Below are 26,660 nucleotides of genomic sequence, written 5' to 3' on the forward strand. Positions count from 1 at the left end.
AAGATGCTTCATCATCAATTATCTCAGTTCCAGCCTGACTCTTGCAAATATAGATAAGAGAAATGATTTGTCACCAAGTTCCTCCACAACTGTACACAGACTCTGTGTGAACTGAGGCATTGTTGCCACCAGAGAGATGTTGTTTCCACCCCAGCAAATGACATGAATTGTTAGTATCCGTTATTTTCAATGTGTCTTGGCCAAACCACCTTCCCAGGTGGGTCCCTCCTCCTGCATGCACACACTAATCCCTCCCTTTGTACACCCTGTTCCCACTGCCTGGAGTGTCTTGCCCTACTCTCTCCCATCCAAGTCATGTTTGTCTTTCAAGGATCATTTAGCCGAGGTCAGGATCCTGACAAGTCTATGCTGCATCTTTTCTATGTCTTCCAAACACCCTCCGCTCCTCTCATCTTAGCCCATCTCACACTCTACCATGTTTTGTCATGGAATTTGAATAGGAACTTAGTTCCTGTGTGTATTTTCAGCCAATTAGGTGAAGGTTTCTGGAAGACAGGGGCCGAAATTACACTTTAGCAGTGCTTAACACATTTTATTTACTAATTGCATATACTTATTCTGTACAATGAGACTGGGTCTATAATAGGTGTCTAATTTCTGTTGAATTAAATAAGTTTTAGATTTGAAAACCATATGAGAGTAGTTATTCCAGAGGTAACAAAGCTCTGCCATAATTTCAAGGTTTTTTATTGTCTCATTCTCCTTTCCTCTCTACCCCATCTCTGTAGACCTTGAATGTGAGTTACTAAATCTTGCCATATTTCCATTTTTACATCTGTTTAAGAGTACTTTGATAATGCTACTTCTTACTTACAATACATATTATTAATATCCTCAAGCAAAAGACTGAATTATCTCACAAAGTGTGTGATCAGCATAACATGGAAAGCAATAAAACCGGTATGGATATAGAAAAACTTTGCTCCAGGTGAAAATGAAAAACTAATTGAAAGCAATGACTCAGTCATCTGCATTTTTCCTGGTATAACAAAGCAGCATGAAATGTACGGTGGCCGTGGATAAATTCTTAAAGCCCTTCCAGGTAATGAGTAACTATGTGTGACTAAGACAGAATTAGGAGAAAGTCTCAGACATTGGGAGAAAAAAGTCCCCATGACTATTTAGTCCTGGATACTCCCAGTTCTGGGAAAGATTATTATGTCCTTAGCTTAAGTGACATCAGCATTTTTTATTTGTCAGTAAGTACCTGAAAGAAGCAGCTATTGTCTTTAATTTAAAAGAAAGAGCAATTATAAAATCCAGAGATCTGGAATTTCCTTGAGCTCCCTCAAGGTCCTTATTTCATACGTTTACCCTTTAGTGGGGATTTTCATATTTTCATAGAGATGTATTTGTGAAATCAGCAAACACTGGGACAGAGTGAATGTTGGCAAAGCAGAATGTCCTTCCAGGTCTAGGTTTTCAGGTCCTTAAAAGGACAGACTGAACTGGCAGTCTTCACAAGAGTAGGCACTCCGGTTTACCTTTAAGTTAAACAAATTACATTCCAATGTGAAGACTGTTATCACAAGTCCCCATGCCCAGCCCAGCTCCTGAACTCTCCCTCCTGCTGCCATGGATATTTTATCTGGTAAACAGAACTATTGGCTACTTCAATGCACTCGACATGCCTTGGGCTATTTTTAAGTTATCTGACTCTCTAGCCTGTGGAATTGGTTATGGTTTACTTCCAAAAGCTGTTTTTAAAAAAAAAATCTGGAACCAATTGATTCTTCTAGCAGATTTTCTCCATGTTTCTCCTATACCTGTACATACAGGGAGAGGGGGTGGTGGAAGTGAAGGAGGAAGGAAGAGAGGAAGAGGGAAATGCTCATGCCCCTTTCCCCTCTCAAACCTGGAATAAGCAACCCTCCAGATACTCTGACAACCACCCTAGCTGAGGCCACCCACATCCTAAGCTGGTAAGGGGCTTGGTTCCCTCCCTTGCCAGTTGAGAAATCCTTCTGGAGTCCCATCTTTTCCTCAGTCTCCACAGCCAATCAATAAGTACTGTCAGCTCTGGTCCCAAAGATCCTGAATCTGTCTGTGGTCCGTGGTCTGACCATAGTCACCTGGTCACCATCCTCTCCCATCTGTCCTACCATATCAGACTCCCATCTGATCACCCTGCTACTTTTTGCTCCTCTAAAGTTCATTCCTCCCACAGAAGCTTATATTCTCTTTTTAGAACATAAATCAGATTATGAGGCTCCCCTGTTTCAAATTCTAATTGCTTCCCGTTCTGCTTAAAACAAAAACCAAATGTTTCTCCTGCCTCGGTGAGCTCTCTACCCCCGGGTCTCTCATGATGACTGACTGACCTCTTATCGCAGCACCCTCCCCTTCCCTGGACATCTTGTATTCTTCCCATCATCAAGGCTCCCAGAGCATGCCTTCTATCCTTGACTGTGCTGTCCCTCTGCCTGGAACCCTCTTTCCTCTGATCTTCATATGGGTGGTGTCTTCTTTGCGCTAACATCAACTTGTGGTCACCTCAGGGAAGCCTTCCTTGGTATCCATCTCCAAAGGAGTCTCCTTGTCACCCTACCATATCATCCTCAAGCAACTCTCTGCAGAACACTTATCACAGTCTGATATTTTCTTATTTATTATTTTTATTTAATTTCTTTAACATTTCTCTTTCCCCACTAGGCAATCACTTTTTCACTCACCCTGTATCTCCAATGTCTAGGACAAAGCCTTTAAAGAGTAGGTGCTTTTAAGTAGATTTTGAGTAGATGACTAGACAAATAATAAATGTCATGGCCAGTAGCCATTCATTAATGGTATCTACGGAGCATCTACAGTATGTAAGGTTTTAACCTTGTATTACAATGACATGGCCAGTTTTAATTTAAGTATAAGCTTCACCACATTATCACATTTGATCCTTGTGGGAAACTCTGAGGAAATTAGGGGAAAGGAATGAAAGACACTTGCTGCCAAGAAGCTGTACGTTGCTTTCTGTCTAATGCCAGAAAAAAGAATACGCATGTTAGGGACTCAGTCCTTTCATTGTAGCAGAGCCAGCTAAGCCCAAGCAGATATCAGACATGTGAGACCAGGACCCACCAATAGTTTCCAAGCATTTATTTGCCTGGTTGATCTGCATCATCTTGTTTCTCAGCTGATGGTACAAGGAAGAGTTTAAAGAATGGGGAGGGACGCTGAGGGTGAAATGAGGGGGCCCAGCAGGGCTTGAACCCTCAGAAGGCAAGACAAGAGCCAGAAGCTGAGGTGCTATTTGCAGGAAAGAATTTGGGATCTTTGAGCACAAGTGGAAAAGCTTTGGGACTCAAGGTATAAAACATGGCCCAGGGTTGAGGGTGTTTTTCTTTCTCTTGCAAGGAATGAATGCAGTGTGCTCGCAACATGAGCAACAATGGCCAGGAGCACAGAGCTCAGCGGAGCTCTGCCCGTGGCCAAGGGCCGGGGGGCAGCTCTGGGGTGTTAGAACACAAGGACACTCTACCATTTCCCTCTGAGCAGTGCCAAAGTCCCAGGGTACTGAATGCACCTCTAGGCCACTGTAAAGTTCTGCATGGCCTCAGTACCCAAAAGCACACAGAGGCCCTGGCTAGCAGCCTAGCACCTTGTGCCAGGCAGGGCTAAGTCAGGGACTTGGGCCCTGTGCAGACATGTTTGCGCTCAGGGCACCAGCAGAGTATAGTTTCAAATGACCATCAAACCATGTACCCCCACGAGTGGCAAACTTTGTTTGAGTATACTTAATACATCCTGCAGACTTACCCCAAAAAGGAGGGAGACTTTGAGAGAGGATGCATGGAGGGCTAGCATGTGGAGCCATCAGCCAGCAAAATGTAGGTGAAAATATGGTCTAATTGGCCCCCACAGGCTGGTGAAGCCTGGGGACATTTGGTTACATACTTGCCAAGGAGGCTCAGTAAACAGGTTCAGACCTACTCATTCGGGAGGCAATTAAGTAACAATGCCAAGGGGAAGCCAAAGGCAACAATGGGCAGAACAATGGTTCTACTGTGGCACCCAGCCCTTTGTGGGCTGCTGGGGGCGGGGGTTACTGTCAGCCCACTGGCCACTCTGCCACTATGCTTAAGTAGGCATAATTAATTAACAGGAGCTAATTGTAATGGCTTCTGCCTAAGGGGTTACATGCTGCATAAGTTTACAAAATATGGAAAATAGTTTCCTTCCCTGCAAGGACACTGTCAGTCCAACAGAAAGGTGCCCCGGAATTGTAGCAAAAGGGTTCAATTCAGACTGGGTTTCTAAAGTTCTCTATTTAGGAGCCGAATATAAAACACATGTAATTGTCTTCCAAATCACCAGCCAGAAATTTAGCTCAGTATAACCTATGCATTCTTCCATCCTCAAAAGCCTCCCTGAGATCTGTTGCATGAGAGAATGGACTTGCAGCAAGAAATGAATGTTCTTTCTGACTTGGTAGCTCATTTCCAGAAGTGAAACCATGGAGGACAACATAGAGGAGGCACATTCCAAATGACATGGAGAAAATCAGTTCCTTTCCCATTAACATTCCCAGGAAAAAAATAAAACAATTCTGCTTTATAGAGCTGAATTCAAGGTAAAGCAAGATTTTAACAAAACAATTCTACCTGTGTGGTGGTCTAGCTGTCTCCACTACAGAAAAGATTCGCATGGTTGGTTTCATTCTGTTCGTTGGAAAGCTCTGTGAGTACATGTGAGCATACAGTCTGTGGGGCGTGTGCAATATTAACAGAATGACAGAAACCATTACAGTCTACAGCCACAATGGTGAGCACTATGAATGCCATGCTAAGCAACTAGAATAAAGCTCATCAATGTTCAGGATGAAGACTTAAAAACAATGGGCCTTGTCACCATCGAGCAGCCCAGGAAGTTTGGAATGGCCATGAAAGAAAGCCCTAGATCAGTGTGGGGTTGCGAGAAAGCTGGATGTTGTGCCTGAATAAGATAGTCATGTTCACAATGTAGTAGGTGTCTGCTGGAGCAGAGTAAGGAGCTCACAGCCATGTCTCATTTACCCCTCCCTACGGTCTCCCTGGGGCCACAAGGTAGACCATCTAATCACATTGTCCTATATGCAATCCAGGTAGGATCACCAACAGCTCAGAGAGTCTGCCTATCTCTGAGCTGACTTCACCAGTGAATCTCCCAGGGATTTTCAGGTGACCTCAGAAGGCCTTCAGATCGCAGCATCTTGGGGCGGGTTCGGTATACAATAATCATTACTTTGCATCATTACAACAGTTATGACCAGGAAGGGAATGAATCCTTTAGGAAACATGTCTATCCTTAAGGGATAGCCTATACTTCTAGAGAATTCAGGCAGCCCCAAGATCCTGACTTCAATTTCATATGACATATTACAGCTATCCAGATACCCAAGATGACTCTCAATCTCAGATATTCTGTTACCTTGCCTGGCGAGTACCTCCTGGGCAGCTCTCGTCAGGGCTTAGTGTTTGCCATGGGCGGGGAGTATGGAACTGCCCTAGTTAGAGAGCAAAGTTGAGGTTCTTTCCATCAACTGTTGCTCCCCAAATAATGGTGGCTCATCTGTGCCCATCACCTGGGAGCTGAAGGTGAGCCCTCACAGAGGCAGGAGATGGTTATGCAGACCCTGAGGATCCAGGTTTAGGAAGGAAAGGACCAAGTCAGTCAACAAGCCAGAAATCCTTACCCACTCTCCCTGAGTCGAGCCATGCTAAGCTTTAAATAAATTTAATCCCATTTTTCTCCCACCACTTTTCATTTTTATTTCTTGCAACCCATTGAGCCAGAAGCAGAATGGTCAAAACATTTCCAGTGAATCTGAATTTTCAGGGTATTCACAGTCCACCTGGAAGCAGCAGGAAGTGGGATTTATAGATCAGTGTTACCCGGCAGGCAGTTTCCCAAGCCTCAGCATTTGGATTTGTTTTTAATTAAATAAATGTGCAAGCTTAATGGGACTGGATCTCTGGATCCCTGGAGGTCTCCCAATAAATTGAGATAAGATCCTTAACCCAGAGGCATTAGCATCCCCTAGAAAGCCCCGACAGGTGGGCGTTTCAGCGAGTGGGAAGGATGATTGCAGAGTGAAGTAAATCCCTGGGAGGTCAGAAAGTTCTTGGCAGGCGTGGAGAGTACCACGAGGTACTATGAGGATAGAAGGAGAAGGTTCTCACAGATGAGGAGCTTTTCAGCAATGGAGAGGCAGCAGCCATAAAAAGCATGGCTCTTTCTGCTTGGGCTTGAATTCCGGCTCCTGTCCTCATTGGCTGGCCAAGAGGGGACTTGGATTCTCTAAGAGAAGCTTCCTGGTCTTAGAACAGGGATAAAAATAGTACCTCCATCAAAGCTTGCTGTGTGCAAACCTCGAATGGCTTCTGACTTAAGAGCCTTATCTGTCTACACCAAACCACAAAATTCTTCTACTCAAGACCCTCCAGTGGCTCCCATCTCATTGACCGGAGAATGCAAGTGCTCTCTGAGACCTGCAGGGGCTGGCTGTCCGCTGGCTCTCTCAACTCCACCACCTTTCCCGAACCCTAGGTCCTAGCCCCACTGGATGGCTTGTAGTTTCTGGCACACAGAGTAGCCTGACCTCCTCTCTCCTCAAACACTTTGAATAGGTTCCCTCCCCTCGAAGTGCCCCCATCCCCGTGCCAGGCTCCTCTCTCAGGATCATCTGAGGCGCCATGCCACCTCCATAGAGAAGACTACATTGACCACCTGGATACAACAGCCAGCAGCATTTTCTCCAGTGCTCCCTAAGTACGAGGGGAGGGAAGAACAGCAGGCTCTCGGCTTCCTCCACAGGTCTCCCAGCTTTTTCTTGGTGGTTGTTTCCAAAGTCTATGATGTTTGTAGATACGAAGAATGAAGTGGTGGTCTCAACCTCCAGTTAACATCTGTCATCCCAGCGGCTCGCCACTCCATGTCTCTTGCTCCCGAAGCTGCAGAGAGCCTCTCTGGCAGCACCCATCCTTGGCCAGTTTGAGTTTCTGCCAAGGTGGCAGCCAATGCCTGCTTCCAAGGCCTACGGTTCGCAGGGGCCAGAAGAGAACAGGGTGCCATGCAGAGAGAAGAAGGGCTCCTCTCCCAGACTCTTGTCCCTGGGCCCTGAGGCAGTTCACTGACCACGCCTCCCCTCGCTCACTGCTTCATTTATTGAGCGGTTTTATCTGCTTTGGCCATCTGCCCTGTGACCAGAGTTCAGAGTCCTCAAAACTGGATGAAGAATAAAGGACACACAGTCCCTCCACCTTCCTCTCTTTGTTCACTCCTCCAGCATTTCCCCCTCCAAAAGGAAAGACCAAAGCTCTGGTGCATTTCTACGACAGTGGAGACATATCCACATTTGTAGACAGATCCATAGCAGGGTACATGCATGAGGAAAGGGGGTGTCCAAGTAGACTTAAGAATGCCCACACGATGTCTTTATCCACGATAGAAGATGGCAGCCCTCCCTCAAGACACGGTTGCCATCTCCCAGACAATTGTCATAAAGAAGAGGCAGATCTACAATGTCCGCCATGAGAATTGCATTTACCCAAGATTAACACCTTCTTTCCAGTGCCTGGCACACTGTGCGCAGTCCGTAAAGTTCGACCCATTCCATTTGTCACGCTCGTCAACATCGGAGTCACAGTGAGCCATCAGGCCCCTCCCACAGCTCTTGGTTGTTTGCAAATAATCCTCCCAGCCTCTCTCTTTCTTCATCTACAAAATCAGAACAAGGACACTGGAGGGCAGAAGGGTCCCTCCTGGCCCCCAGACCACCCCCACCACGGTCCAGGTATCAGCCTGGTCCTCTGGCCCTGCACCAGGTGGCACAGAGGGGAGTCCGTGAGCCAGGGGGCAGGCAGGGGGAGGACTGGTGCTAAACCTGGCATTCCTTGTCCTCCAGGTTCTGCTGAAGAGCCAGCAAGTTAGAAGGGGCTCTGACTCCTGACTTGACGCCAATTATTATCAGCATGACTTCGGGCAAGTTTCCTAATCTCTCTTAACCCTAAGCACCAGTTACCTTATTCAGCAAAAGGAAAGAACAGAATTGACTTCACTCTACCGGTCAGGGCCCCAGCAGGAGACAGAAACACCACCAGTTATCTCAACAGAAAGAACAAAGCATAAAGAATTGTTGACTGGGTACAAACAAGGCTGTCAGTAAGGAAACGGAAAGTGTGGAAAGATACATCCAAGAGGTCACTGAGATAGCAAATGTGGGAAGTGGCTACCACCCTGGGGATTATTAAAACTTAGACACTTAAGGACCGAAGGAGAGCTCCCACGGGGCTGAGACTCAGATCCCTGAGCGGGAACACCGCTGGGCTGGCACTGGGGGGTCTCTGGATGGAGGTGAGGAGGCTGGTTCTGCAGGTCGCAAAAAGAGCAAACTGGATTTGTTACTGGACTGTGTTAATGGAATGAGCTCCACTGCCAGGGTGTGGAGGCGTCACTGGGGAGACACTGGAACAGGAAGCAGACAAGAAGCAGCAGGTCCTTTTCCCACCCCCAGCCTTGCAGCTTCCCTCTAGTGGCCCGTTGGCGGAGCCTACCATGAGGCGCTGCCAAAGCAGAAATGGGGTTTGTAGACTCCCAGCTTCAGCAACACAAACTGGGTAGAGATGGCCGGGTCTGGAACTCTGAGACATTAACTTAACAAATGGCCCATCCATAGTTGGGATTAATCAAACAAACAAACAAAACCATATATAATGTTTAGCCCAGGGCCAGGCACACAATATGTGCTAAATATCCTTATCCTTATCTTCCTCCTCCTCCTCATTATTATGATAGACAAATGGGCTTGGCAATTAGATGGAAGATAAGGCAGGGTCTGTGGTGGGTTGATTGTGAGACCAGAGATTAATTTCTGGATTCCTTTTTTGGAAGGATCACTGATTATAGGTGTAAAGGACAAACATGGTATCAAATATAGGAAGTCGATAAGTTAGTCATGTGAACTGACCTCTAAAATGTCCATCCCTCTTCATTCCCATGGCCCTGCATGACATCACACCCCCTTCACCTCTTTCCCAAATTCACTAATTCTTTTCTCCCACCTCCAAACACCTAAATCACTACTCCAAGCCCAGTGGTCATTCCTACTGACTGCCTTCCCATCCTTAGATTCCCGATGCCTATAGGGTAAAAACTAAATTCCTATGACTAACATTAGCACACTTAATGATCTGGTTTGGGAGCCCCAGAAATGCTACCTTCCTTTGGATCTAGCACTGCCCTTCCAACACAAAGTTCAGAATAGAAGAACGAGGAATAGCAAGGAAGTCTGGCTAGACCTCAGGAGTCTCCTCTTGGATGTCCTGACATCAGCTCTAATTCAGAATGTCAGGAAGAGGAATAATATCCCTTTGCTTCTCACCCACCCCTAAAACTTTAATAAGTGCCTCATCACAGCTGAGGTAACATCCTAATGTCCTCGGCTCATGAAGTGCAGCTCTCCTCTTCTTCATTAAATTAGCAACTCCTTTCTCCCTCTTTGTTCTCTTCAATATTGTCTTCTTTTATAGCTATTGGCTGTATCAGTCAAGTAAGGCTAAAATAAGCTGCAGTAACAAAGACAACCAATCTCAAATCTCAGTGGGTTTATTTCTCACACATTGTTTATTTCTTACACACATCGTATGTAGGCTTTGGGACAATGGGAGCTCTACTCTACTCCCTTTTCAATCCAGGATCTAGGTTTATGAAGCAGCTCCTCTGAGGAATACTACTAGTTCATGGTTAAAGGACATGAAAAGATAGTGGAACCTCCCAGTGGCTCTTAAAGCTTCTGCTTACAAGTAGCATGTATCACTTCTACTCAGATTTCATTGGCCAAAGGCCACATGGCTTCTTCTGAGCTCAGTAGAAATAGATATATGATATTCATTAAATTGAGGTCACTGCAAATCATGGGGCCAAGACTGACATCAGTGGTCATGAATGTATTAAAATTAGTATTTTGATCAATAAAACAATCGACTATACCATCTTCACCAAGGATCCTATCACCTCACACCTGGATTTTTAAATCTCAGGGGATGACTCATCCTAATATAATCTGGCCCCAATAGAAGTGTTCCCACAGATCCTTTGGGGTCTCCCTGCTTCTAGTGTTTCCATTTAATATCAAGAGTGAAGTGGCTGCCATTTTATTATTTCCTAAATGCTATTATCCTTTTGTCATTCCCTTGCTCAGAACCTGCAGCAGCTCCCTATTGCCATGCAGTTCCAATCTATATTCTGCAGCCTGATGTTCAAGGCTTCCATCAACTGATCCTCCCTTTAATGTCCAACTGCAGTAATGTAGCGATGCCCCCAAAAATAGATCCAGCCAGGGGTCTGATGCTTTTCTACACGACTACTCCAAGATTTTGCTTGTGGTATTAATCTTGCTCCTGCTTTCCATCCTTGCCCTACTCTCTCTTTTCCAACAAGTTTATATCTTCCAATTTCTTTAAGAGTTGTCTCAAATCTCATCTTCAAACACAATGCTCTTGAATAACTACTCTTCACTCTTTATCCTGCTCAAAATTCAGAATTACAGCTCAATCTATGTTCTGTTTTTATTTTCTCCTTCTGGAATCATTGCAAATTGCTGTGGGAAAAGACATTGTGGATTTTCTACTCCACGTATAGCACCTCTGCTGAATTTAGGCACGAGGAAATTAAGACTTAGGAAAAGAATGAACAGAAATGTCACTAATTTGCTGAGAGACTAAATGGGGATGGAAATTAAATCTCCTAGTACCTTGTTACTATTTTTCCCCTACACCAGTTTGTCTCTTTTAATTTATATCTATTTCTTCAACTAGATGATAATCTTTTTTAGGGTGGGGATGCTTCATTATATTATCTGTTTTGCAAGACCCTTGACAAATACTGTCTCTAATCTAACAACAATATTGCAGAGTAGCAATTATTCTTATTTTACCAATGAGAAGACTAAGTGTTAGGTAAGCCAAGATATGGGCCCAAATCACCAGTAAACGATAAAACCGTGTTTATTGAATGCCTACAGAAATGGTGCCAGATCTTACTTAAAAGAGATTAAAATACAATTTACTTAAAAATAAATGTCTCCACTTTAACATAGTTCTTAATAAATCCTAAAAGAGTAATATACTCAGGACTATGGAAATTTGTGGAGGACTGATATTGGGCCAAGGTATCAGGAAAGAGATTGGACTTGAGCGTGATAATTCAGGGTGCACAGAATACGTACAATCTAAGCCGATATGGTGGATGGGTACATTCATTTCCAGCAAGGATAGGGGTGTTGGCAGAAACTGGTAAAATGGGTCTTTGGGAAATTGGGAAAGACTTGTTTTTCAGAAACTATAGTTTTCATAGGAGAGTCACGTAGTATATATTATAACAAAAGACTGGGGCAAAGTAATGGAAGGCTTTGAAGGCTAGGTCAAGATTTGGGGGTTTTATTCTATATGTTATGGAAAATCTCCAAAGATGGTTGACTTTTAAAAGTAGTGTTTAATCCAGCGTGTATTATGTGAGGATGTAAAAAGGAATGAGAGAGAAAAGACCACTTATAGACCACTTAGAGTGGATTAAAGACCTCTTTAACCACCTACTTTTTAACAGAGAAGACTGACATGGGGGTGGGCAGGTTTTAGAGGCTGATAGAAATCATATCGTTGGCTCAAGAAATAGCTGTTGTTTGTGGAAGAGGGAGGAAGTTAGATAAGTAAAATACAGATTTGTTTTAAGTTGCTCATCCAATACAGTTTTGTTTCCATGAAAACGTGAATGGAAGTTGAGGGTACGGAAGCTAATGGAATATTTCCTTGAGATGGGGGGAGGTAGAGTCTATTCTTAGAGAGTTAAAAAACTTTATACCTCCCAATCCCATCTTCGCATTACATGGTCTTCAATAGTAATTCTTCCAATGAGTTTTTTGTTTGTTTGTTTTGTTTTCATTTTGCTCTCTTCTTTCATTAGTAAATTCACAGTTCAGTGAGCATCCATGTGGGGCTAAAATTGTGTTCTTTTCAAATTACTTGCTTCAAAGTTTATAATATTTCTTCTTTTTATAAACATTATCAGCAACTTTTTTTCTATACAATTATTTGAAAAAATTAAAATGAACCAAATTTATTTAACTTAACAAGATACTCAATTTGCCTGAACTTTAATAAACAAAAATGGCACTTCCCCAAATGGAAATATGGACCACCCAGACAAAGCAATGTACAATAGCTTAAATTTAAAATTTTAATTCATCATGGGGCGCCTTAGGTGGCTCAGTTGGTTAAGCAACTGACTCTGGTTTCATGATCTCAGGTTGGTAAGATCAAGCCCAGCACTGGGCTCCAAGCTCAGTATGACATCTACTTGAGATTCTCTCTTTCTCCCTATGCTCCATTCTCTGGCTCACACACTCTCTCTAAAACAAAATAAAATGTTAATTCATCAACTGGCATATGGAAATTCAAATGTGAATCACTACAGGTAATTTAATGAATTCATACCTACAATGAGAGTTTTTTTTTTTAAGTATAGATTGAATAAATATTGGAGTTATTACATATGCATAACCCAATACATTAATCATTGGAGTTATATTTTCTTTAAAAACTTCCTTTTTCTTTTTTTTTAAGATTTTATTTGTTTATTTGGCACACACAGAGAGAAATCGCAAGTAGGCAGAGAGGCAGGCAGAGGGGTGGGGTAAGCAGGCTCTCTGCTGAGCAGAGAGCCCTATGTGGGGCTTGATCCCAAGACGCTGAGATCATGACCCAAGCCGAAGGCAGAAGCCTAACCCACTGAGCCACCCAGGTGCCCGAGAACTTCTTATTTATAACTCCGGCATCATTGTTGGGATTCCCTTCTGGCCCTTCTCAAAACTTAGAGTTTTCCTTAACTTTGGGATTCAGAGACATCTGGAAGTATTGGCCTAAAGAACATCAGTGGTATCAAAACATAACTCCCAACTAGTAGACCTTAGTTTGGAAACTCCAAGTCATGCTCATTTTACCTTCCACGGGGCCAACTTGTACATTTAATTGAATAACCCAGGAATAATGATGTGGCCTACATCTGTGTATCTGATGTTTTAATCTCATTTTGGGGATAAAAAAAATGAAGATAATTTTGGATTTTGGAAGGTCTAGAAAAAGAGTCTTCAGCCTGCATGATGAATGCCGTTCCTTACTTAGGGGTTCTAAACTTTTTTTGTGTGGCATGGACCCCTTTGGCAGTCTAATGAAGCCTATGAATCTCTTTGCAGAAAAAAAATGTTTTGAAGTCCTAGGCTAATATATATATATGATTAGAAAATAAGCCAATTAGATTGAAACGTGGTTATCAAAATACTGAGAAACAAATTTATGTTATAGTAACGCATGTCCCTCTTTTTTAACACTTTAAATAATAAGGTCCAGAAGCAGGTCTGAGGATTCTATGATTTTGACACAATGACCATTTTTTACATCATTTTGTGATATCTGCTACAAACATAAAGTGATATGGAAAATATGTGTGATTTCTCCTGGTGAGAGTTAATGGGTACTACTAATATGACAGTGGTTTGTTGTCTACATTTATAGGAAAGAAATGTCTCATTAGAATCTGGGAATAGTGCAAATTTTTTTCCATTTCAAGGTCACAGACCCTCCCCCCTTAAGTTCTGTTAGTGGGAAGACCTTGGGTTAAGAACACCTATGTTAAAGGATTGTTTCTAAGTAAAACACAAGCTGCCAGGGATTTTACAGACCCCTACTCACGCAGCATGGAGGTGACCCTACTGTCACTCTGGGAAGGGGTCCACTGTGCTTGCTCACCACTGTAACCAGCCCCTAGCATCACGTCTCACCCAGAGCAGATGTTCATTGCAGATATATTGATTGATTGTACGAAGACAGAGTTGGAGAGATAATAGAAGAGATGGCACTTGACTTTTGAAAGTCCTTTCTGCCCTAATGTTCTGAGACTGTGGCTCTGTGACAAATGCAGAAGGAATTTCACTGAAGCCAGCTCTGAGGGCTATGGCTGCCAGAAAGTGACCGCAGGAGACAGTGCGGGGAGGGGGTAGAACAGCAATGCAGAACAGCAGGGGCGAAGTGGGCCGGGTGTTGAAAACTCAGCAGTGAGTCTTAACTCCATCCCTAAGATAAAGATCCAGATCAGAAAATGGGGCTGCCACATCCAGCGACCACAGAGGGTAACCAAAGGGCAGAGAAACAGCTGAGGCTGCCCAGCTGTTTTTGGGGGGTTTTTGGTTTTTTTTTTTTTCTCTTTTCTTTTCCTGCTGCATGTCTATCAGCAAGGGGAATGGACAGGAAATTCATTCATCAAGATTCTGGCTCATAATTCTCTTGATGAGGAGATTATTTGTAAGCCTAAAGTCTTTCTATGTTTCTGACAAGAGTCATTAGTGGAAAGTGTTGATTGAGGGTGCCCCCCACCTCTAGCCCCTAGAAAAGAAAGAAGGCCTAATTCACACAGCCTTGTAAAGCTCCTGTCAGGACAGTGTTGGAAATTAAGACAAACATAATGTAAAGCAATTGTTAAGGTTAATAATAGTTGTGAACTAGACACAGATGAATGAATTTATTTCAGTTGAGACATTTATTTATTTCAGTTGAGACAGTTAACACTTTTGTATTGGGGGCCCTCGCGTTAGACAAAAGAATAATAAAAATAGCTATTATTTTTCAAGTAGGCCTATCATGTATCAGGTAATTTATGTAATTCTGTAATACTCACAACAAGCCTATGTGCTTACTAGCCCCTGTAGTGGGTTAAATGGTGGCTGCACCAGAAGATGTGTCTACCTAGAACCAGTCTGTGAATGTGATCTTATTTGGAAAAAAGTTTTTATAGAGAAATTAAGGATTGTGGGATGAGCTCATCCTGGACTATTTGGGTGGATCCTAAATCAATGACAAAAGTCCTGATAAGAAGAGGGGATGATCCAGACAGAGGAGAAAGCTGCGGGCAGATGAGGTATTAGTGCCGTGGGTTGCTAACTCAAGGAAGGTCAAGGACTGAGGTCAGCCACCACAAACTAGGAGAGAAGTATGGAACAGACTCTTCCTCATAGCATCCAGAAAAAAAAAAATCAACCCTGTCAACATGTTGATTTCAGACTTCTAGCTTCTTGAACTTCAAGGGAATAAATTTCTATTGTTTCCAGCTTCCTGGTTTTCTCTAGGATGTGCTCTAGGCTCTGAGAATCAGGGAACTATTGCTCTACTGTTGAAAACTGCCCATGAGACCGTGGCCAATCACTAACTAGCTAAGACCTGCGTCAGGTATGCTCACCCCTCTACTGCCTGACCAGACGCATCACTTCAGTAATTCAAGTTGAAGTAATCCCATGAGGGTAATAAAAATTCAGTATGAAGGTTAATCCCGTGCCTGGAATCAGAGTGCCTGGATTTGAGGCCAACTTTTCCACTTAGTAACTAGGAGACCACAGGCAAGTTATTTAAACTCTCTCTGTGCCACATTTTTTTTTTTCTTTTGTATGATGGGAAGAGCTCAAGAGGAGCCTAAGGAAATATAACAACAGGTGTAATGTGGTTTCCTGTGTGGGATTCTTGAGCAGAAAGAGGACATTAAGTAAAACCTGAGGAAATATGAATAAAATATGGACTTTAGATAATAATAGCATATCCATATGGGTTTATTATTATAACAAATGTACCATAATAATATAAGATGTTACTAATAGGGAGTAATAGGGATCCCTGGGTGTGAGGCATATGGGAACTCTCTCTTCTAATCAATCTAAAACTGTTCTAAAATATAAAATTAAATTAAATATTGTTATTTAAATGGGGAAACTATCAGTACCTTGCCTCACAGTGTGAAACTAAATTTAGAACAGTGCATGGCACATTGTAAGGGCCATCATTTGCTACTATTGTCTTAGGATTCGTGTCAAGACCAAGATAATTTTGTTTCCCATGTTCCATGAAACAGGCTAAATAAGTCCCTTCAAAAGTGAGATAGATGGTGCTATAATGTTAGAGTAAGGTTGTCTGAAAATGTTGTTGCAATTCTCGTTTTATCTCACTCCAAAGCTAGGTGAAGCTAAATAAAGTCACTAAACATTCTCTTATACCTCAGTATTTCTTGGTTCTTAGATTGTCAAACTGATTTCTGACAACCATCTTACTATCTGCATGCAGTTCAAATGAATAATCCAGCTTATTTATCTGTGAACTAGAAAAAATACTTGTAAATATAGCTTTGAAACATGTCTTCAGGTGTTAAAAAAATGTTACTGGCTTCCCTGTTTTAAAAACATCTCTACCACATTTTACCCTTTCTTGGAAAATCAGGCAGACTGAATTATAGTGACTCTTCCTCTGCTATGTTGACACCCCACAAGGTAGTCAAATTATTCGTTTCTTATATATTCATGTAGATTCTCATCTCAGTGAAATAACATTTTTATTCCTGAACAAAACTGACCACTGTAGGAAGTGAGGCTTCTTGGGGTGCCTGGGTGGCTCAGTGGGTTAAGCCTCTGCCTTCAACTCAGGTCACGATCTCAGGGTTTTGGAATTGTGCCCACACCCAGCTCTCTGCTTGGCAGGGAGCCTGCTTCCCTCTCTCTCTGCCTGCTTCTCTGTCTACATGCGATCTCTCTCCCTCTCTGTCAAATAAATAAATAAAATCTTTAAAAAGGAAAAAAAATAAAAGAAGAAGTGAGGCTTCTCATGAGAATGATCGTGTTGAGGAAGGACGTCTAGATTCAAGCAGATTGTTCCCACCTCACCTGAAGCCACACATCCAAAGAGTTTGAGTCAGTAGGAAGGAAAGCAAGCTTGGGACAAAGTGTTGCCCACTTTCTCACCTATCCAAAGGAGAAAACGCTGTTGTCTTAGAGGAAACTACTCTTTTACACCTTCTGCAAGCAAGACAGGCTCAAGGGTCCACAGAAGAGAGCTTGAGGATGGAATGCCGTACTAACGAGAAATAAGCAAAGGGTGGACACAAGCCAGAGTGGGGATCCTCTGCGTCATAGGGGAAGTAGCAAGCAGTGTTTCATAAGGGAAACCAAACCAGGTCATTCAGTACAAAAAATATTTTAAATAACCAAGGTCAAGGCCTGGGTCTGAGTTTAGAGATTTATGAGTCATTACTACCCCAAGTTCTTATTCTGAACTGTCATATAAATGGACTCATTTTTTGGACTTCCCTGAGAAAGAGAATTTTCTCCAAGAAAACCCATCTTGAAAGGTCTTTGAATGAGATAATACATTCAAATTGCAGCAGGAAACCAATTCACCAGTGGATTCTTGGGAAATCTGACTATAATGCTTAAGTTTGATTCTGGATCTCCTCAACAGGATCTTAGGTAAAATTTCACAAAACTTTCAATATCTCTATTCTTTCTTCTGGCACTTCTGAAACTATTAGGTGGAAATGGATCTAGGAATGCTAATAAGTACATGAAGAAAAAAGGCTTTCCCTAAGCAAACAATTTTTTGTTTAATTGGCTTTTTAATTGTTAAACAAAGGTAAGCAATTTTCTTCACTGTGGGGCATCTTAAAGTGTTTAAAAGGTTAATGAACACTGTAATTTCTGATACAGGAGATTTGATCCTCTGCATTAACTAAACTATAGGAACATTTCACCATCAGGGCAAGGATTAACAGCTCTCTTCAGAACAGACTTTGAGAGGTAATACTGATACATTATTTTGATCTGAAGTCCATACTTTATTCAATGCCTCTTCCTCCACTGACACCCATAGAAATAAATCATTCTATTGGTTAACATTTAAATCCTGTCTTCCTCATCCTTAACTGCCCAAAGTTTAGACCCTACACCATCTCAAATTAATTTACACCATGCAACAAATATCCAGTAATCCACGAAGGTCTAGGCTGAGACCAGAGCCCACAACTGCCTTTTCCAGGAGTTCCTCTATTAATGCTCAAGATGTCATAATTTTATCAATGTATAGCAATATTTGCCAAAAAACAAACAAAAAAAACTCTCCTAAAATATTTGCAGCTAACACAAATTTTCTTCTACCAAAAAACTTCCATTACATGTGTTTTAGTTGGAATTTTAAAACTTTGAACTCCTTGATATGAAGAAAATTATTCACTACTTTAAAAAATGTTGAAATTATGGTTGAGCCCTCTGCTGTACTGGGCATCAGTTACAACCCTGCAACACTTTCCTCGGCTACCTGGCCCAGGGAAGGACTACTTACAGGCACAGCTTCAGCCAGAGAAATTCTGAGACAACAGGATGCAGGACAGATGGGCTATTTTCATAGTTCCTCAAAGTACCCCACATCTGACAGCTCACTCAAGGTGTATTTTGTCTGAAAGTAATCATGTCCAGCAATGCAGGGATTCATTCCTTCATTTAATTTATATGCCAGCTGAATTTGTTTGTTTTTTTAAAAAATTTATTTATTTATTTGAGAGAGAGAGAGCATGAGCCAGGGGAAGGGAGAGAAGCAGGCTCCCTGCTGAGCAGGGAGTAGGTACTGAATCCCTGGACTCTGGGATCATGACCTGAGCCAAAGACAGACGCTTAACCGACTGAGCCATCCAGGCACCATGAATTTGCTTTTAAAGACTTTTCATCTTCCTCCTTTTCCAATTTTTTTAAAGATTTTATAAGTATTTTTTAAAATTTTTTTAGAGATTTTATTTATTTATTTGACAGACAGAGATCACAAGTAGGCAGAGAGGCAGGCACAGAGAGAGGAGGAAGCAGGCTCCCTGCTGAGCAGAGAGCCTGATGCGGGGCTCGATCCCAGGACTCTGGGATCATGACCTAAGTTGAAGGCAGAGACTTTAACCCGCTGATCCACACAGGTGCCCCCCCCCTTTTTTTTTAAGATTTTAAATTTTATTTATTTGAGAGAGAGAGCAGGAGCTTTGGTGAGAAGCAGGACAAAGAAACAGACTCCCCGCTGAGCAAGGAGCCCAGCGCAGAGCTCGAATCCCAGGATCCTGGGATCATGAACTGAGCCGGAGGCAAATGCTTAACTGACTGATGACCCAGATGCCCCTCTTTTCCAGTTCTTTAGACATCACCATGTTAACAACATTTTGAATAGTTTGTTAGAATAATTTATTGGTTAGCCTTTTTAACAATTCCTTAAACATAATCATTGGTGACCATTTCTCCCAGCTTTTTAGAAAATAAAAACCTCTACTGTTGCAATTGCATGAATTACATCTTCAAGGTTAAAAAAAAAAAAGTCCAGAATCCTTCTATTTTGCAAGATTTTTTAAAAATTAAAATGTGCCCATCTCACCTGCCTTTTTACAGTGCCCTAATGAGGAATTATATTTTTAAAAAATCTGTTAGGGCAGACTCTTTCGCTATTGGAATTCATCCCAATGGTCTACCTATGCAGTTAGAGAGGACTGTGGGATCATGGGGATTTTCCAAGCTTTTTTTTTTTTTTTTTTTTTTGCTTCTCAAATGCCAAGACATGGAGAATTCAAGAGCAGAGATGCCAGCCAATCGGACTTTCACCAAGCTGAAGGAATGTTAACAATACAAGTATGTAGACCGTCTCACCATGAAGCACTTGCCTGCATTGTTCTGACCCTTCCTATTCTGCCACAAAACACCTTCTGCACAGTTACAATTATACATGACTGTACAGGTTATTACAGCCAACTAAAATGGACCATGACTCTTACTATGGGCAGACCTTATCTCTTATCTCTATGACATGTCTGGAGAAACCATTGATGATGGTTATCAAGCAGAAATGTTCATTATTCTTGGAGTCTCCCTAGAGCCCTGGATTCCTCTCCTTTCCTACACAAGACCCATTAGTAGATCCTGTCTATCTTGGAAGTATGTCCAGAATCTAACCACTTCTCACTACATTCCTTGCCCGAGCTTTCATCATCTCTGGCCTGAACTACTGAAAAAGCCTCTGATAGGTTTCCCTGCTTCCGTCCTTGTCTGCTCAGAGTGATCCTCTCAAAACATAAGCTATGTTATGTCTCACAAAACCCCATAAGAACTTCTCTTCTCTATCAGAATACAAATCCAGAGTCCTACCCATGGCCCACAAGGCTCTCCTGAGGAGCTCCTCACTGGCCTGCCCCAGTACCTTCTTAGGTTCACCCACTCTATCCAACTCAATCTTACCACCCACCTTGTCTGTTCCCAAATACCATGCCCTAGGACCGTATACTTGATCTTCCTCCAGACAGCCCTGTGTCTCTCTCCTTCACTTCCCCAGAGAATTGTGTCATTCCACGTTATCAGAGGTTCCTCTGGCCACCCCACCTCAGTCATTTCCTGACCCTTCACCATTCTTTATGTTTCTTAGCATGTACCACCGACTTAGCATATATATCATTTATCTTTGTTTGTGGGCTTATTGTCCATCTCTTCCAGGAATGTAAGCTCCGTAAGGAAGAGATTTTGTCAGTTTTAATCAATGCTGCATTTCCAGAACAGTGTTTGGAACAGAGTAGGATCTCCATAGAGAGTTGCTGAATGAGTATGTGAATGAACAAATAAATAAATCAGAATCCATTTTTACCAGTAATACCACTGCCCATTGCAGCCCCAGAAATAAGAAATGGTGCTCGTCAGAAAAAACATTTGCTTTGAAATGTTGGTGCTCAGAAAAACCCGAATTATATAATTAAATGTTGGTGCTCAGGAAAAAACAAGGAATCCTAACCTCTAGTTAAACTATTTGAATTATCTTTTAAAAAGAAAAAAAAAATACTTAGTTTTGCAAGCTGTGAATGAGTAAATCACTTTGCAATCTGTGTGTTCGTATGACTTCTTGCCATGCCATACCATTCACTTCATAGATGGGAAAAAAGGGCAGAAAGAGAGTTCTGAGTCAAGTTAGAATGAACTCCTATTCACCGAGATTTTATGAAAAATCTCATCATTGGAATTTGCCCACAAACTAAAATGCAGAAGGAGCTCAGTTCTTTAAGCGTTCAAAATTATTTCGAAAACCTAAAGTGAGTGAGTTTCCCAAGCAGGCCTCACATGCAAGACGGACATCAGACTTGCTAAGTGACAGCTATCTTCCTTGAACCAAGTGTGACTAAGCCCTGAACTTCAGAGTTGGGTGGAGAGGGACTGCCGCTGGAGGAGGAGGAGTTAATCCTGAGTCATTTCCTGGCCACAGGTCGTGCCTGCGACCGCCCTCTCCTGGACACAATGCCAGGCGTGGATCCTACAGGCAGGGTCAACGTCCGCTGAAAGGGCAAGGCAACAGGCTTTGTTTCGTTTGCTTTTAAGTGATTGTACCAGACTTCAGTCAGAGAAGGAATACAAAGGATTGTGTGATCCAGGACCACATTTCTGTCTCATTTCTGCTGGTGAATGATCCAAGGATGAACAACAAAACAAACCGAAAGGAAGACAGCTGGATACAGAGATCAAGATGGAACACAGAGTCTCGAGGTTGAGACGCAGACATGTCTTAAAGTTCCTTGGGAATTTCATTTCTTGATGAAAGCTGCTTGATGATTCTATGAACACCTTGTGTCTATCAGGAGGCAGTGGGCCTGGTGATGCTAAGTTTGGGTTGGAGGGAGCGTTCTATCTCCAAGGCTTTGCTGCCTGAGCAGCTCTGGGACACTGGGCCGTTTACAGAGCTTCTCATGCCTCAGGCTCCTCATCTGGTAAATGGAAATAAAGTAGTTCCTACTTCATAGAGATATTATGAAAATGAAATAAGGCAATATTACCAGATGTTTAATAGCGCCTGGCAAATAGGGAAGAGCTCAATAACACTAACTACAGTAAACATGAATCCTGAGTGAAATCAGAGGGGGTTCTCCATGAAGGGAATGAAGGCTCCTCTGAGGTCCCACCGTGTACAGGTGTGGGGGAGAAGCTGGGGGGCAGTAGGTAGCTCCAGCTGAGGGCAGAAAGCCAGATAACCATCGGGAAGCATTTCTGGTAAACTCCCTGCCTAAGGAGATATCTAGAAGAATGGGACTAGAATCTCTAAGCCTTCCGTAGTTTGTCATATTTTCTTTTCTTTCCTTCTCATTTTAATGATAATAGACCCTTTCATACCTAATTTATTTCCAGTTCTGCATTCCTTTTCTTTTTCTTTTCTTTTATTTATTCTTTTTTTTTTTTTTTTTTTTTTTTTTAAGATTTATTCATTTGTTTTAGAGAGCAAGCAAGCATGTGAACAAGAGGAGGGACAGCGGGAGAGGGAGAGAGAGAATCCTCAAGCCAACTTCCTGCTGAGCACAGAGCCTGACCCAGGACTCATGACCCTGAGATCCTGACCTGAGCAGAAATCAAGAGTTGGACCTTAACCAACTGAGCCACCCAGGTGTCCCCACATTCCTTTTCTTAAAGAAGGCCCCAAATCATATCATCTTTAGGCTTTTCACAACTGGATTCATCCCACAATTATATAATTAAATCTTCACCATATTCTTGAAAAGTAGCTATTATCTCCATTTCTCAGGCTGGAAAGTGCTCAGAGATCAGTGATATCCCCAGCAATATACCATAGAACCTGGAAGGACTGCAATTTGAACCCAGGTCTCTCTATATACAAAATATCATTTCTTCCCACTAGACCCAACTTCCTCCCATCGTGAGCATCACAAAGACTTCAAAAAGCGAGCTCCAGACTCAAACCAACCCCGTGTTCACAGCAGCCATTATTCACAATAGCCAAAAGGAGGAAACAATTCCAATGGGTATGGACAAAGAGTAGATAAAACAAAATGTGCTTTATCCACACAGTGGAATATTATCTCTGAAAGAGGAATGAAATTCTAAAGCATGTGGATGAACCTCGAAAATTTATGCTAAGTGAAATAAGCCACACATAGAAGTCTTCATTGTATGGTTCTACTTTTGGCCAGTTACCTAGAGTAATGAATTCATAGAGGTAGAAAGAAAGAGTGGGGGTTAGCGGGGGCCAGGGACACAGGAAGTTGTTATTTAATGGGTACAAAGTTTCAGTTTGGGATGATAAAAATTCTGGAAAGGGATAGTAGTGAAAGTCACAAAGCAATGTGAATGTACTTAATGTCAATGAATTGTACATTAAAAACGGTTTCTGTGCTAGATTTTATGTTATATATATTTTACCACAATAGAAAAAGTGAACTCGAGACTAGAATGTAAGGTCTAGGCCACTAAAAATTTCTCTAACATTTAATACATGTGGACATTATGCACCAGGATGACAGGAGACTGGTCCATATCCTCTTTAAAAGAATTTTTTTGAAAGCCTTGAAATATGAAGGCATCATTTTTCAAGTGGATACAAATGTATCCTGTACTTTGCAAATGACACACACCTGCAAGTCATCCATAACATGTTGCCAATGCCCTTCCCTGCATTGTATCACACAAATAGATACATCAGGGTTGGACCCTAAGACAAAGCACCCACTTCCGTCTTCTTTCAGCTACTCACTGTGAAACGTTTTCCTAGAAAGACAACTAGAGGTAGACCTGTCACTGGTACTTGAAGTAAAGCTGGGAACACAGCAAGACCATCCCCAAAGCTAGAAGTCCTCACTAAGGTCCCAGGGTTTGAATTGGATACCAGCCAGGTCTACTTAAGAGGGCTTTGAGGTGCCCTGGGGCTGGCCCTGCTGGGCTCTAGATCGTCACTCTCTGATGTTGAGTGGCTATGTCAGGAGAGACCCAAGCCAATTACAGTGAGTCAGATGGGTTCATATGGCTTCCTGAAGTCAGGGCTCAGCTGAGGACAGCCCATTGCCAAATCTCAGAAGTTGAGGCTCGTTGAAGGACAGAAGTGCAGGCGTGCTTCCCTGAGCTGTGTTACTCTACCTGCCCCCAGCTCAGAGCCTTTGAAGAAGATCAGACTTCTAGAAGGAGTCAGAGCCCCCAGGCTGGGGCTATGAACAATCGGGACAGTATAATTCTGTGAGCCTAATCAGCCTATATAACAATGTACATGGTGTGACAGGATCTTTTGAGTTTAAAGAATAGAGACTCGCTTGACTACCTGTAAGTAATGGGAATTTGTTTCAAGGATACACATTGCCCTAAAAGAGACAGGGTCCTGGGAGACCTAGGAAGAGTCAGGCCTCAGAGAGATTCAGATTTTATTTATTTATTCGACAGAGAGATCACAAGTAGGCAGAGAAGCAGGCTCCCTGCTCCTGAGAGAGGAGGAAGCAGGCTCCCTGACGAGCAGAGCCCGATGCAGGGCTCAATCCCAGGACCCTGAGACCATGACCTGAGCCGAAGGCAGAGGCTTTAACCCACTGAGCCACCCAGGTGCTCCCTCAGAGAGATTCAGTCTGGAAGGGCATTTGGGATCTATAGCAATTCTTAGCCTGGGCCATGTTCCTTTCTCCTTGACAGAGTAAGTTTGCCAACCTGACTTTGGTGTCCTGTTCTGGCCTCTGGGTCCCTTCTCTGCTGCTTTGACTATGGCACTCTTGACCCACCATCTCATTTTCTGTCCATTATAGCTTTCCTCTGCCTTGGGCCTCTTCCTCCTCATACCTCCTTGTAGCTGTTAATTCCTCCTGTCATCGACCCCCCTCCTTGAAGTCATGTTCCCTCCAAACTGAGTGTACTCCCTGCTAGCTTCAGGTCCCAATACCAAACCCCTGATTTTTATTTAGTCTTTCTTTCCCAGTTCAGATTTCATATGTAAAGGAACAGAGGTAATTAATCTGGGTGCCTTGGCTAAGGGGACACAGTTTTGTTTTTTTTTTTTTTTAAGATTTTATTTATTTATTTGAGAAAGAGACAGTGAGAGAGAGCATGAGCGAGGAGAAGGTCAGAGGGAGAAGCAGACTCCCCGTGGAGCTGGGAGCCTGATGCGGGACTCGATCCCGGGACTCCGGGATCATGACCTGAGCCGAAGGCAGTCGTCCAACCAACTGAGCTACCCAGGCATCCCAAGGGGACACAGTTTTTATCCAGGATACCTTATGGGCTGCTGGTTACCTCATGGAACAACTCGGGTCACTCCCTCCACAGGGGTACAGAGGATTGATACTTTCCAGGAAAAGGCACCAATTACCACATCTTCAGCAAGAAAGAATGTTTTTCTATACTTTATAGCCTGTAACAAATTTTCAGAGTGGTGCCAAGGTGAAAACAAGTGGATGGACATTTTCTTGTAGCATTGTTCTACTTTTTATTTTCTCTTATTTTTTCCCACCCTGCTTTTTAAGCTTTTTCTCAGCTTTCATCACAATCCAAGCAAGGGATACCTCTTCCTTCTCCTAATTGCATTTGTAGCTCCCAAAAGCATTCATTCATTTTCTTACCGATTTATTCATATCCATGGAGGGCATGCTTATAAGAGATAAAAGCCTAGACAATGAAGACATAAAATTCATCCACTGACTTGATAAATATTAATTCACTACCTGCAAAGTGCCAGGCTTACGCCATTTGCTGGGACTATGAAGATAACTAAGACACAGTCCCTGCCTGATGTATAGTAAGAATTCAGTGAATACTTGTTGGATAAGCAAGTGCCTTAAAGGAGCTCCCAGCTTCGTGGGCAAGAGACGCCAAGTATTAAGCAATTACAAGCAGAGTAAAAAAGGCTGTCTGGAGAAAGTCCTTGGGAAGAGGCCTGGAGAGACCACGAAGGTCCTCCTGTGGGCGCTCGTGTCTCCGCTGAGACATGGCAGTGAGCTGAGCTAGCCAGTGAGAAAACTGAGGTGAAGGTGGGGGGCTCCAGGCCCCACAAATGGCACAGGCAAAGGCTTGGAAGTAGGGCAGGGAATGAACCTCGAGGGGCTGCAATTAGAGACAAGGTATGTAAAGCCGGCAATGATGATTTTAAGACCTGGGAGGGAAGTCTGTACATGGGATGGTACAGGGTCCTCAATTTAAACACAGGGTCATGCTGAGCATCTGGAATTCCCCCAGGCCCTTGATGCTGCCTGTATCCAGTTGGCGGAGGGATAGGTAGATGGTCTGGACCTGGTGTGTACCACTCCCACTCATATTCCACTGGCAAGAGCTAGTCATTGGAATTCTCTTTAACTGTAAGACAGGCTGGGAGAGATAGTCCGACTGTGTTCCCAGGCACAAGAGATTTTTGGCACCAGTTAGAACCTTAGAAAAAAGGTTCCAGGAAGTGGTCACATCCAGAGTTGTACGGGCATCCTTGATCCCAGCTCATTGCCGGGAAGGGCAGTGGGCAGACAGACTACTCAGTGACCAGAGCATCACTAGTCTTTCCACGGTCCATCAGGTGCTTCAGGCAGTCTGGTTGTAAGATCTTCGCTTCCAAAATGAGATTTGACAAGTGCATGTTCCATCTATAGAAAAAGGTAGATTTCAAGTAGAAATTGTCAAGAACTATGAAGGCCTTGAGATTTTCCTTGCAGGCTAACAAGAGAGCTCATCACAGATTCATGGATGCTGGTAGACACAAGGGGTGCCGAGGTCAGAGATAAACAGCTGCGTAATTCACACCAATAGCGGCGGCTGGAAGGGCAGCACTTTCTTCCACCAGTTCCCCAAGGTCAAGTCCCACGAGGTGACACCAAGGGAAAGAGCGGGCACCTGCACATGTGATGGGCCGTGTTACAACAGAAGAGCCCTGAGTTTAGGGAAACTGAATGCTTTATACTGGGCCATAAGCATGCCTGTTCTAGAGGGTGACAAGATCTCTGTTTTCCAAAGCTGTAAGCAATCTTTTCTTGGCCTGACAGACCGTATCCCTTCAGACACCCTTGAAAAG

General features: G+C 43.0%; 1 protein-coding gene and 1 long non-coding RNA gene across 2 annotated transcripts in view; one reads left to right on the forward strand and one right to left on the reverse strand.

Moving 5' to 3' along the window:
* ITGB6 (integrin subunit beta 6) overlaps positions 1 to 26,660 on the forward strand; it is a 130,515-nt gene that overhangs the window by 21,846 nt on the left and 82,009 nt on the right. The window lies entirely within an intron of this gene.
* LOC131827177 (uncharacterized) lies at positions 5,737 to 7,805 on the reverse strand. The gene is made up of 2 exons (XR_009351933.1): positions 6,721 to 7,805; positions 5,737 to 6,305 (listed from the first exon to the last, which is right to left on the reverse strand). It is a non-coding gene; the product is annotated as an uncharacterized LOC131827177 (long non-coding RNA).

The sequence above is a fragment of the Mustela lutreola genome, chromosome 3, assembly GCF_030435805.1.
Source record: "Mustela lutreola isolate mMusLut2 chromosome 3, mMusLut2.pri, whole genome shotgun sequence".
Classification (NCBI taxonomy): domain Eukaryota; kingdom Metazoa; phylum Chordata; class Mammalia; order Carnivora; family Mustelidae; genus Mustela; species Mustela lutreola.